Below are 13210 nucleotides of genomic sequence, written 5' to 3'. Positions count from 1 at the left end.
TTAAAAAAATAGATAGTTTTATGAACCGATTCGAAGAAGCTTCTGACCCAATATTTTAACAACATTTTTAAGGACCTCCTGACTTAAAATATTAAAAACTGTTTTTCATCATCGCTTTTTAATATCAATTTTTAATTTCCTTCTGACCAACTATCTTGGATTTTTCTTATGAAAAATTGTGAGTTCTAAAAAAGTTCTTCTTAAGATGTCATGATAAAAAAAAATTTGATACTAACAACATATTTTAAGAACCTTCCGATCAAAATTTTTTTATTATTTTAGAATTGTTTGTAGGAACTCCTGGCTAAAGCAAATGGATTTTAAGAACATTCCTCCTCCTAGGGAATTTTTTTAATTTTTTTACTTTTAAAAACCTTGGTGAGATGGATTTTCATGTCAATTTTTAAAAGACTAAAAATAAGGACTTCCTGAATTAATATCGTGGATATTTAAAGATTTTCTTTGTCGCCGATTCGTCGATTCGATAGTTGATTTTTTAAGAAGATGTTTAGGTCGAAAAATCGTGTATATTTTAAGAAAAATTTTAAGAACGTTTTTTTAAGGACTAACTTACCAACAACTTTTTAAAACATTTTTTCTAAGCCCTTTTGATCAAAAATCGGGATTTTAAAAAATATTTCAAACTTTGTAGATTTTTTTTAATACGTCTTTAAGACCTCCCGACAAAAGTCATTTATGGTTAGATCCTGTGAAAAAAACATGGGTTATTTTAATAATATTTTACATTTTTTTCAATTAAGTCCTCCTCATATTGTGCTAATTTTTATACCCTACAGTATGAAATAAAGACGATATTAAATTAGTAATTCCATTTGCAACACCTAGATATATTCGTTGAAGACCGCATAAATTCATAATGAGCCTAAAATTCAGTATCGATTTAGATATGGCACTATTAAATACAGTGCTTTGGACAGACATTGGTGTAATTAGTGCCTTTACAAAACTGTACGCCCCGATTTTCGGTATACTGAAGATTTCTGTCCTAATTACCAAACAACTCAGCTGTAATTTACTATTTTGGTTTCGTTGTAAATAGATCGCCACATCCCAAAACATATTCAATAAAAGTTTAAGTCCCATAAAAGGCAACTTCCACATTTAAGTGATTTTTGGGAAATTAAAGGTTTGGAAAGATGTACTTTTATTTGATTTCAAATATTTTTTTAAGATTTTCTGACCGAAAACCATGTATTTTTGACTACTCCACCATATGTCCAAAAATCTTTGTTTTTGTTGGACTTCCTTTAATCGAAGAAGAAGAAGATCGAAGAAATGTCTTGCTGATTGTGGGTTTTATTTAGAAATGTTTTTCAAGGAATTTATGGCATGATTCGTGATTTGTTTTAATAAAATATGAAAGTTATATAAATATATGTTGATACAATTGTAACGAGATCTACCTTAAAAACTAATATCGATAACAGGTGGATATATCTGCCTTGTGCCCACGGCGCTTTGGAGAATTACAAGCATTCTCAAAGACATGACCCATGCTACAAGAAATATTGACACAACAGATCCAACTTTGCCGTTCCCGTCTATCAACACACTCATCAAGAGATTTTCGCTCCACAACCTATATTTTCATTACCTTGAACATTTCACGATAACTTACACTTTCGTCTTAATTTCCGTTATCCCCATTTGAATTCATTAATGGTCACACTTTGTGGAGCAAACCAATTTTAATGCCGCAATTAACAGGAAAATAAAATTTTAATAATTCATTCGTGATAAGAATGCATTCAAACTTCCATTGAGCAACGCCAACTATTTTCACTGCAAATCAAAGAGATTTCCACAAAATGAAAATTCTCCATAAAATTGAGAATCAAGCCACACAAGTTGTAGAGAATATTGAATTTCAGACTTTGTAGAAAGGAAACTCTAACGAAATGCTAAACTTCTGATGAACTTCAAGGTGAAACCACTTCAACTGATGAGGAAGTCAATGTAATATGAATCGAAAAATTCCTGGGAAAACTGCATTTTTTTATTTTTTGTTAAAAACAAAACAAATGATTTCAAAACAAGTGCAACTCTTCTTTTACAACGAGTTTTTCATTATTTTTTTTCTTGAAGGTTGGAGGTATAGTTTAACGTCAATCTGTCTATTTTTTTAAAGTCACAAGTACGCTGTTTATATTTTCCCTTGAAATATTGAAATGGTTTTAAATTTCATATTCCAGATTGTGTGAGCGGCAAAATAAATGAGTTAATGAAAAATTCAAATCATTTGACAAACGAAAATATTCCATCCCCCAACGAAAACAAGCGGCAGACGACATTCGTAACTCAGCATGGGCGGTAGATGATAATGTCAGACATATGTAAAACATTTATCAACACTTTTTCTCAGAGGGATTTTTTGCTCAGCCCGCAGTGGTACAAGAGGCGTTTGCGTTGGCATTCATTCTTAAGAGGATGCTAGTGCAACACCACATGAAAGGTTTTTCTAATTTTCCAGGATAATAGGCGTTAATAATTTCTTGTTGTAGGTTTTCATATAATATTTGCCATATGTTTGTTCCTCTCTCTCTCTCTCTTCTCTCTTTTGTGTGCATAGACAAGAGTTTACTTTGAACTGCATGGAGTGGAAGATGATCGTTGAATTTAAGAATCCTGTAAAGTACTTGTTATTGTAATTTAATATGTAAACTCTGCATGCAAACCAACATAAATACAAATAAAGGACAAGTATATGTCCTTGTTTGATTCTAATATCATAGCAAGTGTTTAAAATAATGAGTTCAAACAAAACTCAAAGGCGTCCAGTCATTTGGATTGATGGATTATGTGTGTAAAAGGGGACATAGTTAAAACAAGTAAAAATGTAGTCATATGGTAATAATTCGAAAATAATAGCCATCCCTTGAAAATAACATTTACTTATCTACAAAAATATTCTTTATAATAACTTATAAAAATGCAAACACAAATTTCACAAAAAATATAACTGAAATCTTCAAGAGATTGTAACATATTATGGCCTCTGATCAAAGATGATCTACATATTTCTTATGTAATTAATTATCCAATCTTTTTAAGTAAAAAAACTCAAGTTTCTAAAGTGTAAATTAGGAACGAACAGTGTGCTCAAAGTGATTAGTATACTATATATTATATAAACTTAAATATTATATTATATACTAGGTTTAACCAGTTTTAAGAAAAAAAATAGTTTGATAAAAGCACTAGAACATGAAATCTATAATACGTCCACATACAACATTTCCATCGTTTTAAGTGTTCATTTTTAACCCATTGGTGTATGCCACAAAAATAACATTATTTTACGCCTCAACCAAAACAAATTTGATGTAATTTTACGTGGGCGCCTAAGGATAGGCAATGCTTTTCTAATATTAAAAAACATGTGGGCAATATTGATTTGCATTCTATTAGTGGATTTCAGAAGAAACTACCTGCTTATGAGTATTATTGTCAATTATTTGGGGAAAAAATATGTTTATATGTTTTTATACCCTCCACCATACTATGGAGGGTATATTAACTTTGTCATTCCGTTTTTAACCCGAAATACTCATGTCAGACCCAACAAAGTATATATATTTTTGATCAGCGCAAAAATCTAAGTCGTTTTAGCGATGTCTGTCTGTCTGCCCGTCTGTCTGTATTATTAGTTTATTTTGCCAGTAGGCAGGTTAAGTTCGTAAATGGGCCATGTAGATCCACGTTTTCATATAGCCCCCATATAACAGTACCTCCCGATATTCAGTATTTTGATGATTTCAGCGAATTTATTCACTGGAATTGTTTCAAATTTGGCATTTGAAGTTCGAAATGGATACTACAGTATAGGACAGAAAATTGTATTCGATTAGCCCCCATAAAACGGTACCTCTATATATTCGGTATTTTTATGATTTTAGCTACATTATTCACCGTTTATTTATGAGTTTCGAATTTGTATATGGTAATGGCTTATAACAGACAATGCCTATGTAGGTACACGTCGTAAAGACCCCAATATAACGGCTATATTCGGTATTTTTAAGATTTTAACAGAATTTTCAACGGATTTTATTTTTTGAAAAGTTCTTAATTCGTTCCAAATTGTGGATTCAAAGTTCGACCTTGCCAAACTTACTGCTTTTTAACTTGTTTTTCATTGTTCAGGACAAATAGATAGAAATTATGATCCTTGTGGAGAGACAATCAGAAGAGTGGGTACCCTGACATTATTTCGTTTATTCTGATTTGTGATATTTTAAATGTTTGACCATTTGTGGGAGAAGATCGATATTGCCCATAATCAAGTTCGATTTAAATAAATTGCGACCAATATGTTTAACGTTTCCTTCTGACATAATTCTGATATAAGTATTACCACGTCCTAAACATGAATTTTATCGGGCGCCAGTTTCGTTTTTGTGCTTTATGGGAATTACACTGTGCGACACAAGTCAATGAATGACAGTTGGTTTTTGAAATTTTCGGTATCATATTCCTTAGAATCCGTTGATTTTAGGATCGGTTTCGGATCGTTAAATCGGTTTGCTTCTACAAAATTATTTGCCATAAAATTCCACTGTAGGTCCTAGTAGACGTCAAAAGTCTTTATCTCACCTAAATGTCATATATACGAAAGGCAAATTTTTTTTAAACCCAATCGGTTATATCAAACACTTTTACATACTCCCCGATTTTGAGATTTTGGCAAAATGTAGCAACGAAAAGGGCAATAATTCGGTATTTCGAGTTTTTTTTTTCAGAGCTTAAATGAAAATCGTTCTACATTTTACCTTTCTTCATTTGGGTTGCGTACATTGTGGTATTTGGAACATTTCGTACGTTTAATCTGCCTATATTTTCGTAAAGTCACAATGAGGCGGTCCAGTCGATTTTAGGTATTTTGGTAGTAATAGGGTTTGGTAGTAATAATTTCTAATGTGGTTACACATACGTACGGCCGATTACCCTACACCACTATGAACCTTATTTGAATCCGCATCATGGCTTTAGAGTATTCACAATTTGGGAACTATATGCAACTCTGAATCAATTTCCAACAAATTTGATGGAGGTACCTGCCCCACAAAAGGTCGAAATTTTTGAATATCCATTAAACTCAAAGAAAATTTAATAATCATCCAACTTTCTTCAAATTTCACACATACCAAAATTTTTGCAAACACAATATCTGTTCTGAAGATGATATATATCTACGTATCCCTTCTGCTACCTCACCTACACAGGGTCACAATTTCCAATACTTATATCTGTCATAATTTGCGAAACAAGCCTGCGATTGATATATATATTCCTTGATATATCTAAATATTTCCCTCGAATGTGGAATTTATGATTTCGCAAAAAATTGGATATACATTTTCGATTTTCTTGTAATTTTGCCCATACTAAATTTTTTATCTGTATTAGACAAAGTATGGACATGGAATACTTCGGTCGACTATATCAGGAACCTCACGCCCATTTTAATATTTTCTAAAAATTATCACATTTCTTATATAAAGTGAAGGAAGTAGTTCATATAGTCCAAACCTGGCACGCAATATTTATATCATATTTTTTATCTCCGATGCGAAATGACAACATTGGCCCATTCTTTGCATAATCGTAATAGAAGTCAAAATATATTTAAATAATCGAACATACATCTGTCGGCAAAACCGACTAATACTTTTTAAATTGTTTACCTTTTCTAATTTCTCCTACCTCGGCCAAAAATAAATGTTACATTTCAATAATAAATTTCAATATTATCTTTATTTTACTTGTTCATTTCTTGACCTTTATAACATCCCTCTTTTTGCATAGTTAGCATGTATAAAATAACTTTGGATCACCTTTTTATATTCCATGTTATAAATATTAACATATTTGTTACAGCTTCCACAGTGACCCTTTTGAAAAAAAAAATAACATCACTCTAATTAGGCTACATCTTTTCTATTTATCCTTTTGATTTCGACAACAGCATTTAAGTAAATCATCTACTAATCGAATTAATAACACCTTTCAAAATGTCAAGTGATTTCCCTTTTTTTTTTTTGTTGCGCATTAATAATGGTACGAAATATTCTACAGCAACAACAATATTTTCTTATATCACACGGTAGACACTTTTCCGTTACTTCATCTTAATGTGGGACACTCGGGGACAGATCGCAGGGAAACACTTTGAAAGCCATTACTTTTGGTCCGATACTCCATAAATTGTTGTCATATTTGGAAGGCGTTTTTTATTGCCAGCGTTAATGTTTCCTTTTTTACTTCTTTGTTTCGGCCTCTTTCTCTGATGCGTGGCAGAGTACGTGTGTGTGCGTGCGCGCCCCCTTTGGGGTTGTTTATGGTGGGTCCACGGTTTTATTGTCTAGAAAATTAATGATTTTTGGAAAATTATTTTAAAACACTCAAGTTTCTGTCTAAAAATAAGCTGTGAAATTAATCGTAAATGGCATTTTCTCATTTCCCCCCATAGCTGTTTTTTTTTTTTGGAGAGAATGCCATGGTGACGCCCGGCTGCATCACACTTTTAAAGGTAAAATATAAGTTTTCCTCGTTTTCACTACTAAATGGATCCCGAGTGATTCATAAGAATATCACCCTCTTTGCTGCTGTTGGAAGGAATTTATGACAGAGTATTTTAAATGAGAAATGAAAATGGGAACCAATGCTACTCCGGCTCCTCCCCCTCTTCAGGCATAGAAATCCATCTTCGCCATAAAAGTTGTAATGCCTCGATCAGCGTCTTTTCTCCAATGTCTAAGGCTTCGTCAAATGTTTGTCATCTGATTATCGATCCGTTTCGATACATTTGATGTTTCATGATTCCAACTTCCTATTCAGTGTGTGTGTACTCCACATTTGATGACGATGTCACTCAACTCCCCAACTCCAAAGCAATGTTGTTGTCATACTTACACCACTGGGTGGGGTATTTGTGATCATCGTCAAATGTGTTTTCCCTGAGATCAAATTCCCAAAAATTATAAATTATAAAACAACCTTTTACACACAGCTACCTTGGGTCATTATTGAAAATATGTTTCCTAGAATGGATTTTTTATGATTTACAACATAATATCGCATGGAGTTTTAGAATTCAGCGCCATAAATCAAGTCGGATATATAATTTTGGAACATAAATTATTTGTTAATGCTTGGTAACATGAATAATTCCTGTCGTTTATGATTCGAATGGTATTAAAATGAATATTGACTTTGGGGTACAAGACTCAAATAAAAAGATATTTTTGTTGGGAAAAGTTGATTTCAGGATTCCCGGATGAATTTTTAATTGGCGTTATAAATAAATAGGGGTAATAAAATCATATCGAAAATCCTTGAATTAAACGCCGCGACAAACTTTATAAAGCTTTTCTACCATCTTCTTGTCTAGCTAAAGCCCATTTTTAGTGCTTAGCGTAGACGATTAAGAATACAAGTTAAATAGTATCGGTCGGTTTTTGCCGACGGATGTATACCCTCAGCTATAGTCCGGTTATTTAAACATTTATTTAAAATTTTTATTCATCATGTTGAGTAGAAATATTGTGATGTGTGGAATTTAAAAGGAATCGGAAGCTTATTCTCATTTTAAGGTAGTTTTGTTTTTAAAAACATTGTATTCCTCTGTGGGGGAGGTACCAGAAGGAGTAGATCGATATATCTCATTTTACTTGAATTTTAATTAAAATATTGGGATGTGTGGAATATTAAGAGAGTCGGAAGCCGATTTAACATCATATGAGAGATATGATCATTAAAAATTTCGACCTTGATTGAGTGGAACGATATTGTCCATTTTCGCACCTAGCCTAGCACTGATACAAACACAAAGATGTGCAAAGTTTGAGTAAAATCGAGTTATCGTTTCTCTTTCTATGCAGAAAATACTTTTTTTTGAAAATCTCGACCTTTTGTGGGTGATGTACCAGAAGGAGTGGACTAATATCACCCATATCCGAACTCAATCAAATTTTGATAGTAATATTAGGATGTACCAAGTTTGAACCAAATCGGATACAGTCAGACAGAAGGACATCGCTAGATCGACTCCAAACGTCCTGACCCAAGGTCTAAATTATTTCGACTAGGCACTATATATTCTTCTCCTTCGAAAAAACGAACTGATACGTTCTAACTTGATTGCATACCCTCCGCGATGTGTAGAAGGGTATAATTAACTTTTCTTTTCATTTTGTTTATGACACCTATGAAGTATGTGATCGGCAGAAAAATTCTAAGGCGATTTAGTGATGTCCGTAAGTCTGTCTGTCTGTTGAAATCACTGTGCAACCCACATTATTTGACGTAGAGCTTTAAAACTTGTCCCTATAGTTTGTAATGTGCCTTGGATAATTGGTATTGAAAAAAGGTATTTCGGTCCACGTTTTTGTATATCTTTGTATATATAACGGTACCTTCCGATATTCCGCATTATGGCGATTTATACCACATTTGTTTAAAATTCATAATAGGTTGTTCGTGAAGAGTTGTGGCTTCGAGTGCTGAACATTGTATATATACAGGGTGAGATAAAAACTGCAACAAAGTCAAACGTCAGAATTTTTACAATTTTCGTATACCCTCCACAATAGTATGGAACGTATATTAACTTTGTCATTCTGTTTGTAACACTTCGAAATATACATTTTAGACACCACATGTTGTTGATCAGCATAAAATTCTATGTCGATTTAGCTATGTCCGTCCGTCTATCCGTCTGTGGAAATCACTCTAGCTTCCGAACGAAATGAAGTAGGTTGATAATTTTTTAATCAAATGTGTATTATGTCTGCAGGACTTTTGGAATGGAAAATGGTCCACATTTTGGTATAGCCCCCATATGGTACCTCCCTTTTTTCGGTATTCTGGTGATTTTAGCGATATTATTCACCAGAAATGTTTCAAATTTGGCATTTGAACTTCGTAACAGGTTCTACAGCCTATAACAGAAAAATTGTCTGTGCAGATCCACGTCTTCCTATAGCCCCCATATAACGGTACCTCCGATATTGGGCATTTTGATGATTTTAGCTACATTATTCACCGAATTTTTTTATTCAAGTTTCCCATTTGAATATTGTAATTGTTTATGACAAAAGTTGCCTATGCAGGCCCACGTCGTCGTATAGACCCTAATATAATGGTTACATTCGGTATTTTTAAGATTTTAACAAAATTTTTAACGGATTTTATTTATTTATTTATTTATTTATTTATTTTTTCTTTTTTTGGAAAATTGCCAAAATCGTTCCAAATGGTGGAGCTTATTCAATGTTCGGCCCGGCCGAACTTACAGCTTTTTTACTTGCTTTAAATTTATTGAATGAAAGCAAAAAAATTGGAAATAGCATCCCATTTTAGAGCAAGTTCAGATTACGGTATATGGTAATAAGTTTAGATATGACCTTCGAACGGCCAATGAAACCGTCACACGCTGGCCGAATGTTGCTCTGCGGTAATTTGGCACATTCTCGGCGAAGCGCTTGCTTTTGGTGGTCGAGATTTTGGTATTTTTTAGTGCCAACTTTGCTTTCCAATATATTCCAGACACAATAGTCCAACGGATTGGTATCCGGAGAACTTGGTGCCCATTGTGCGCTGGAAATGAAACGAGGAGCCTCATTTTGTAACCGTTCTTGGAAGGCGCGTGCTGAGTGCGATGGTGCTGAGTCTTGTTGGAATGTCCAAGGCCTGCGGCCAAAATGTTTGCGTGCCCAAGGCTTTAATACACCCACCAGAATATTTTTCCGATAATATTCGGCATTTATTCTGATGCCACAGTCGATTAATACGAGCGGAGAGCGACCGCCCACACCATCACCATGGCCGGCGCTTGAGTTCTGGTGATCAACCGAAGGTGCACATTTTCAGCTGACCTCTTTGACAAGTAAACACGATCATTTTATTTGTTTAAAAACTGCTGGACAACGAATGTTTTCTCATCGGAGAAAACCAAATTCGGCAGTTCACCACTCTCGGCCTAGCAAAGCAACTCTTTAGCTCTGTTGAGTCTATTTTCTTTCTGTTGCAGTGTAAGTTTTGCACTTTTTGGAATTTCAATGGCTTTACCCCGAGCTCATTTTTCAATATTTGCTGAATGGAATATAGCCATATGTTCAGCTCATGAGCCATTTTTCGGCCACAGCGACGCGGATTTCGAACAATTTGCTTCTTTACTTTTCGAACCATTTCTGCTGATGTTGCTGTTTTCTTCCGTCCACTTCTTTGACGTCGGGCTACGTAATCAGTATTACGGTAACGAGCGATGGTACGAGAGACAAAAGAGTTATTCACATTTAAGTGCTGGAGTGCTCTAACTATAGCCACTTGTGGTTTTCCAGCCAAATATAAAAAAATTACACTATCACGCTTGAATTCCATAACGAATAACTTTTTTTTTGGAAAATTCTCAACAAAATGCTTTTGTGCGCTTGTAAACAATATAATGAACTGTCACTGGAATAATTTTAATAGCTGTCGGACGAGATCATTTTACATCTTGTATTTGTAAAAATATTGAGATGTACGAAATTTGAAGAGTGGGAAAATTTAAGTATCGGACACTTATTTTACTTTTTATAAGAGTTATAATTATTCCAAATTTTGACCTTTTGTGGGGAGGTTCTTGATAAAGTAGATGTATTGTCCATTTTCACACTGTACTTGGCACTGATAAAAATATTTATAGGATTTGCAAAGTTTGCATCTGTCCAAAATTTCACCTTTTGTATGGGTGGTGCAAGGAGGAGTGGACCGATATTCTCTACCTTTCAACTTGATCTAAGTTTGTCAATAATATTGTGATGCACCAAGTTTGAACTATATCAGATACTCCCTTCGACAGTTATCGTGTTCACCAGCCAGTCATACAGACACATAGACAGACGGACGGACATACGGATCGACCTAGATCGACTCTAAATGTCTTGAAATGGATTTGAATCAGATAGACCCATGGTCTGAAACTGTTATTTCCATGAGCCACGTTTTGACCTTATCAAATGATATATACTCTCTGTAAAATATAAAAAGGGGATCTTTAGAGGCCATGTTATATCAAACGAATTAGAGCCTATTACGAATTGAAAATATCGAAACTTAAACAATTTCCTTGAGAAATATAGCTGTGGTCATCAAAGTACCGAATATCGGGAGTTACGTTTACATGGGGGCAATAGGAAAAAGGAGGAACTTTATAAAAAAAATGCTCTTCTATAGTGTTTGGTATATATTGCGGACATCAAGTAGCAAATTTTGGAACAATTTCGTTGAAAATATGTCAAAATCACCAAAACTCTGAATGCCTGGAGGTGCCACAATATAGATCATGTTCAGAAAAATATGTGGTGCCACAAACATGTTCGTATTAAGAAACTGTCATATGTAATTCCATATATTATTAAGAAGAATGACATTAGATGTACAATTAAGGAGGCATAATATTTAAAAACATTTTCTCTTTTTTTTTTCAAAATGCCCTTAGAAAATTTTGACGATGACTAATAAGCAAACATATTTCGAATCTCTCAGCATGCTTTGAAATATTCCAATATACCTTGTGTAAAATAGTTCTTGCAAAATATACCCTCAAATCCATGCACGTTTCATAATTATGGACTACTTAGCCACCATTACATCCCCCTTTACATGGAACTTCTAAGCCTAAAACATTCACTTTTAAAGCGTATCCATCATCATTTTTTGTCGTTTCGGTTATTTTGTTGTTTCGTTTGTAAAAACATTTATTTGTGGCAGACGGAAAATAAATTCCTTGCAGCAGTGCGATTTTGTCATTGCACCAAAATTAGTTCATCTGCCACTTCCTCAACTTCATCTGTTTCGAATTTTGTCATCAGCAGCCGAAACAGCAGCAGCATCATTATGTCGGGAAGTTTCGCTTTTTTGGGTAAAGCTTTTGTGCCATTGTCTACAACCTTCACACGAATAATTTATTACTTTCGGCTGTTTGTCAGTTTTCTGATCTAATCTGACGCCGTCTTTTGAAATAACAAACTGAGCAGACGAGCGACGAACAACTGCAACTGAAGAAAATCCAATGAATTTTCCATTTCGTCTTTCGCTGAGTTCACCTTCCTTCCTCTCAATGCGCCACTCACTTTCAACCAACCAACCAACCATCCATCCATCGGAGCATTTGTCCCCGGTGCAGCCAGCCAGCCAGCCATCCACCCATCAATCCATCCTCATCAACGGGAATTACTATTTTTAGTCTGTGCCTAAAGTAGACGGTGTCTTCCAGCAGCAATTGTTTGACTAGCTGACTGACTGCCTGGCTGTGTGGCTTGGCGGATGACAATGGAAAACAGAGAACGAGAGGCATCGGTGCGTTGTTGTTTCCGCAGTTGTAGACAATGATATAACAACAACAACAACAATGGCTGCTGCGGCAATGGTTGGAAGGGAATATTGTCCACAATTGTCACAATGGAATGTTTGTTTATTGGGAGGTGATAGTCGAGTGACTGGAAATGAAGTGTTACAAAAATTGGGCCACAATGGAGATGACGCCCCCATCCCCCATGGTAATGTTTTGATGATTGTGTCTGTGTGTGTGTGTGTTTGGGGGTATTATCGCTTTTATTATTTCATCTTCTGGGAGAATTTAAGTGCAGTGATCATTGATCCTCCCATGGTTGTTGTAGTTGCCGTCGTTGCTGTTTCTGTGCTGGATAATAAAATGTCATTTGTATAACATTTCCGTGTTCCATGTTGATGATTTTGTGATATACCGAACACCACGTGTGTCATATGTGACATACATTGATACATATTCGGATGTGGCTGTGTCTGCAAATATTACTGCTGTTTAATTATTTCAAAAAGCATTTAATGGGATTTTGGGGGAATTTTTAATGGCCCACACTGGAAGACATAAAATTTATTAATTTCCTTTTACAAAACCTCAACATATTTCTTCAGTCTATGTTATTCTTTCGTACAAGGGAACCTTACGCTTGTTATCTATTTTTTAATGGTTCGAAAACCCACATTCCAACCAAATTTGTGGTGGCTTGTATTTCTTTTGTGCAAAATATCAGAAATGGTCCACGGCACGGCAAAAAATTTTGATCGGAGTTCACATGTTAATGTCTTTATACAGAATATTCGTACCCATATGGCGTAATCCATCAGCAGAAGTCCATTGCTCAGTTCTGTTTTTTTATACCCT

The sequence above is a fragment of the Musca domestica genome, unplaced genomic scaffold (assembly GCF_030504385.1).
Source record: "Musca domestica strain aabys unplaced genomic scaffold, Musca_domestica.polishedcontigs.V.1.1 2, whole genome shotgun sequence".
Lineage (NCBI taxonomy): Eukaryota > Metazoa > Arthropoda > Insecta > Diptera > Muscidae > Musca > Musca domestica.
The sequence above is the reverse complement of the archived record's forward strand: the minus strand, read 5'-3'. Positions refer to the sequence as shown.